The following is a 6,000-nucleotide window of genomic DNA, read 5'->3' as shown; positions in this document are numbered from 1 at the left end:
TTGATAATGTCCTCAAGAGGAGCTCGAACAAGGTTTTATTATTCAAAAAACTGGCCAGTTGGAGTTTTATTACTCTATAAATAATAAATAAATGTTTCTTGCTAAGTCCACTCTTGGAATTAATAAGATATTAATTAATTAAGTCCATAGCAAACATTAATTAATTAATGGACATTTATATCTTAAGCGCGGGAAATAAATAATATAAATAATGGAAACCCGGATTACTTGTAATTTCGGATTTAGATGGGGAGAGTTCAATATTACTTCTGTAGTGGCTGCTCGTAATATTCCAATATAAGCTTGTATTAAATTGTGGGTTCAATTTAATTAGTAAAAAGCTAATTGGGGGAGCCTATATCCAAAACCTTCCATAGATCTCTGTCTGGGCCCAAAAGGAACTTAATATAAATAGGAGAATAAATGAGACAGAATTATCATTATTTCATTCACATGAAATTTTCGTCCCTTCTCTCTAGGAAGGAGAACGAAATTTTCAGCTCCCCCTCCGTGAGGAATTTTCTGTCTTCTTTATTCGAGTCCTAGTATTTTGATAAGATCAGTCCACCCTGATATCGAGATATAGTTCGAGAACCAGAGAGAAGATCCGTGGTCTAGTATTGATGATCATCATCGTGGAGAAGGCGCAAGCAATTATCGATTCTTTGGAGAATCAAATCGGTAACCCTAAACCGTAGAAATCATGTTTAGGATTTATATTTTCTAAGCATGAATTTTTTGCGTTCTAGCATGCAATTATCTGTTTAACATGTGAATTGATTAATCGCATAATCGGTCAAATAGATCCTTATTTGATTTATTTGTTTTGTACAAGTCTTTCGCTGTGCAAGGGGCACCAAACCCCATCAATTTTTTCGCCGATTTCGCCCTCGCCGGTTACAATGGTCAGCTAGCGAACCAGCGAGCGCACGCGGAGCGGCTAGCCGCCATTGGAGATGCTCTTATGAAACTATATGGTAGTAGTTTAATATGTCACTGATTGATTTTGATATGGTAAAGATAAGTAGTAGTAGTAGTATATTTTTCACCGGAAGGAATCACCTTGTGCATAGTATACTGCATTTATTCATAGTCATAAAGAAAGCATTTTCCTAACTTTTAGCATTTTTGTTATAACCAATTGATTTATGTTACACTCGATAATGTAATTTTTATATGATGATAAACAACCAAACTTTAATCCTAACTAAACTCATTGATATATCATATATGTGTGTGTCTGAAACATGGGCACAAATTTTGAATGGAATCAAAACTCTCGTTTCAAACAGGCCACTATACATATTTCAACTTATTAAATACTCCGCCACCAAGGAATTGAAAATTCAAATATACATTATTTTATTATGTTTGAAGAGGAACATAATAAATTTGTTTTCAATTAATTTTGATGGGAAACAGTGAACAATTGCTTTATGTAAAGTTGCACTATAGTAAATCTTTACTTAAGTAGGAAGAAACAGATGAATCTTGAAATCTTTAACATTTTATCATCCATCAACATCAAGTACGGTAGATTGTTCCACACAGGAGCGGAGGGAGGGTGGGGCCGGGGGGCCAATCCATGAACCCCCACCAATTCTTAAAAAAAGCTAGGGGTATTTTAGTAATTTACATTTATTATAATTTATAATATATATATATATATTATTAAATATAGGTTTCAGCAAAATTTGTATGAATTGTTTCCTCTCAACAAAATTTATATGAATCATTTCCTTTTAATTTAGCTTTCTCTTTTTGCCGTTTTATGTGTAATCTGAATTCTCCTTTTGTCGTTTGATAATTTATATTTTGCTATTCTTAATATAGAAATATCAAATATTTTTTAATGGTTTATTTATTAGTTAAGTTGTCATTAATCTTACTTATTGCCACTGCATCAGTAGAAAAACATTTTCAGCAATGAAGATCATAAAGACTTCTCTACGTAATAGCATGAGAGACCAACTATTGAATGATTGCTTAGTTCATTACATCGAAAAAGATGTGTTTGTTAAAGTTAATTACTAATAAAACTATTATGCACCGATTCCAGAAGATGAAGAATAGAAGACAAATGTTATGACGTGATTATATTTAACTTTTACATTTTGAACCTTATAATTTAATTTATTACTTTTTTTAAGTTTAATTTTGGACCTCTCATGATAAAATTCCTAGCTTCGCCACCCTACTTTTATTACTAAGATTAATTTTAGGTCAATTCATATTTTTTTTTCTCATAAAAATGATAATGTGGAAATTGTGAATTATTATTGGATCAGCAAACCCACCAATCGTATGGAAAATATATTTCCAATCCATTTATTGAAATGTAAATAATTAAAAGAGAGTTCTAGTCTTCTAGATAAAAAGAACATTTGACAAGCGTGTGGAATATTAATGAGTTGAATAAAATTTGGGCTGGGCTATTAAAAATTGAATGAGTCAATGTTGAAATAATTTCTACACCCAATTACGCATTCATACATTTTTTTTTCCTAATGCGTTTATCATGGTCTTAAAAATTTAATCAAAGATATTGTGTTGATAAACTATATTGGAAGTTTACTATGTAATTAAGGATTTTTTTTCCCTATACACAACTACTATTTGGTCATATTCTCCAATTGAAAATGATACTCCTACTTGCAGTTAAAATAAAAATGAATCCCCCTCATTTTCTCAATGGAATTTTCAACAGTCAAGGAAGACGTTCTGTACTAACTTTCAAGTTTCAAATGCTTTATTGATAAGTTTACCTTTAGAAAATAAATTTTAAAAATTGATTTTTATTATTGTCGTTTTTAAGTTTAAGGTGGTTTTCATGCTATCAATCATTTTCGCCATATATCATTCAAAATTAACTTGAGATATTTTATGAGGGAATATTAGTCTTTTGTGGGTTGTGTTTAGGGGTGGGTATTCGGTCGGGTCGGTTAATAACTGAACCAACATGTCGATTAACCGATCCCAAAATTCCATAAAAAAACTAACCGGAACTGACCCGATCTTCGGTTCGATTACTTAATTAAACCGACTCGATTAGAACCGATCGGTTATCGATTATAACCGAACTAACCGAATTGGTTTATACTAGTTTTAACATACTAGTTTTTAAGCACTTTATTAACTTTAAGAGATCTTATTTTTAAAATAATGTTTAGACACTTGACTTTGAGATATTTGATAGTGACACAAATTAAAATTGACTTTTTTTAACATCGTAATATGACTCATGAGACTTTAATAAAATTTGGAAATAAATTACAATTTCTTCTATTGTGACAAAATTTGGAAGTAAATTACAATTTCTTCTATTATTAATTAAAAATATAATAAAAATTAAAATTGTTTATGGTTTTAAGTTTTAACTTGTTATCTACTTTTATTATTATTATTATTATTATTATTATTATTATTATTATTATTATTATTATTATTACACTCCTATTTACGAGCAATACATATATTATTTAGGCTCTTTAATAGACTTAAACTTTAAATGATCTAAAATTTGAAAACATTTCTCTAATAATAAGTGAAAGGTTATCTTATTTTTAAAATAGTAGTAATTGCTTAAGCACTTGTTAACTTTGAGAGATCTTATTTTTAAAAATATATTTAGAAACTTTATTCATTTGAGATATTATAAGTATAAGTAACTGATAGTACACAGATTAAAATAGATTTTTTTGACATTGCAAATTTGCAGTATGAGACTTTGACAAAATTTGGAAGTAAATTACAGATTCTTCTATTGTGACAAAGTTTAAAAGTAAATTACAATTTCTTTTATTATTAATTAAAAATATAATTGAAATTAAAATTGTTTATGGTTTTAATTTTTAACTTTTCATCTACCTTTTTATAATAATAATAATAATAATAATAATAATAATAATAATAATATTATTATTATTATTATTATTATTATTATACTCTTATTTACAAGTAATACATAAATTGTTTAGGCACTTTAAAAGACTTAAACTTTACATGATCTATAATTTAAAAACTACTCTCCAATAATAAGTGAAGGGTTATTCTATATTTAACATAGTAATGCTTAAGCACTTTATTGACTTTGAGATATAAATTTATAAGTATAATACTATAATTGATAGTGACACAAATTAAAATGGACTTTTTTGACATTGCAATACAAGACTTTGACAAAATTTAGATATAAATTACAATTTCTTTCATTGTGACAAAGTTTGAAAGCAAATTATAATTTCTTCTAGTATTAAATAAATATATAATTGAAATTAAAATTGAATTTAATTTGGTTATAACCGACTGTAATCGGTTATAACCGATAACCGACTTAGAGCAAAAACGTATAATCGGTACCGAACCGATAACCGTAAATGTCGATTATCGGTTAACCGATAACTGACCGATTCCGGTTCGATTCTCGGTTAAACGGTTAACCGAAATCGTTTACCCACCCCTAGTTGTGCTGTGTACCATCCTGTCTAATGGTGTAAAAGTGAGGCTATATTTTTTAGACATTTTATGAAGGAATGTCCTAGAATATGTAGTCTTTTGACATCTTGTATAGTGGTGAAAAGTGAGGCTATATCTTGTTTGTGTTATTATCATGTATCGATATCTATATATAAGGAGCTATACTAGTAGCTTGCATATATAGTAGTACAGTAGAGATGTAATCAAATACAAACTTAAGTCTGCTTATTCGGTCGGTTCCGGTTCTATCCGGACCGGTTGACCGGTTAACCGATTTTAAATTTTCATAAATCCTAGAACCAGAACTGATCGGTTCCAGTTTGGAATCGGCCGGTTAAGAACCGGTCAATTCCGGTTCCGACATCTAGGAATATAACAAAAAATAATAATCCAACATCTAGGAATATAACAAAAAATACCTTAAAATTCAAAGAAATACACAAAAAATTCAAACCAACAATACAATAATATCATATATGGTTAAGAGTGATGCCATGTGTAGTATGTCGGACTAGTTTATGTTAGCTATTTTTTTATAAAAAAAAATAGGAGTTCTTTTAGCAATTTAATTTTAAAATTGAATTCCATTTTCCCTTTTTTTGGCTAAACAAATATTCAATGAATTTCCAATACTAATTGGTCTTGTTGTGACTTTTTGGTTTATAACGGAACAGTTAATAAATTATTCACAAATAGATAAAAATCGTATGTTAAATAAATTATTACATAAATTTGTTATAAAGTTAAATTTCTATCATATGAAATGATATTGTATTTGTATAAGTTCTTTTGGAAATTAAAAATGAACTTATGATGTCCTACTCATTATAGTTAGTTCATAGAAAATGGATTGGGGAAACAATTGAAGATTCAAAGTATCACGGTTTAAAATTTTTAAATACTTCAAAAAATAGAGCTTGCAAATCTAACATTGTTTAAATTTAAAAATCACTGAATGTTTCAAATTATTTTACTTTAAATCAAAATTAATTTAATTAAATTAGATTTATTAGTATATTAAATTATAAAAAAAAAATCTAAAATTGAATTATAATCCGGTTCCAGGTTAGGAACCGGTCGGTTCCGGTTAACCGGAACCGGAACCGATTTTATTTAAAATGTTGGAATTGGATTTTCCGGATCCGGTTTCGGTTTTGGCTTTGGTTAACCGAGAATCGGAGAACCGTTTAAGCACCCCTATGCAAACTTTAAATATCGTACAAATTTCAAATTACGATCTGGACGTCAGAAAATGTCAATAGATGACAAAAATTATGGCAACAAAAAATGTGAACATAGTATCAAGTATTAACAGATAATGCTGTGTTGACATTGTTTGTTGTTGTTATATATTTTGTCATTTGTTGACATTTTCAAATAGTTTAGATCATAATTTGGAGTTTGTACAATATTTAAAGTCGTACAATATATATGTAAAAGTATGATATATACCGAATTTTTGGTATACAACAAGCATACATAAATTTATATTTATAAAAGTTATTGTATAAAAAAAGTTTGATA

The sequence above is a fragment of the Salvia hispanica genome, chromosome 3 (genome assembly GCF_029641045.1).
Source record: "Salvia hispanica isolate PSC_SH4W2 chromosome 3, Shi_PSC_v1, whole genome shotgun sequence".
NCBI lineage: Eukaryota > Viridiplantae > Streptophyta > Magnoliopsida > Lamiales > Lamiaceae > Salvia > Salvia hispanica.
The sequence above is the reverse complement of the archived record's forward strand: the minus strand, read 5'-3'. Positions refer to the sequence as shown.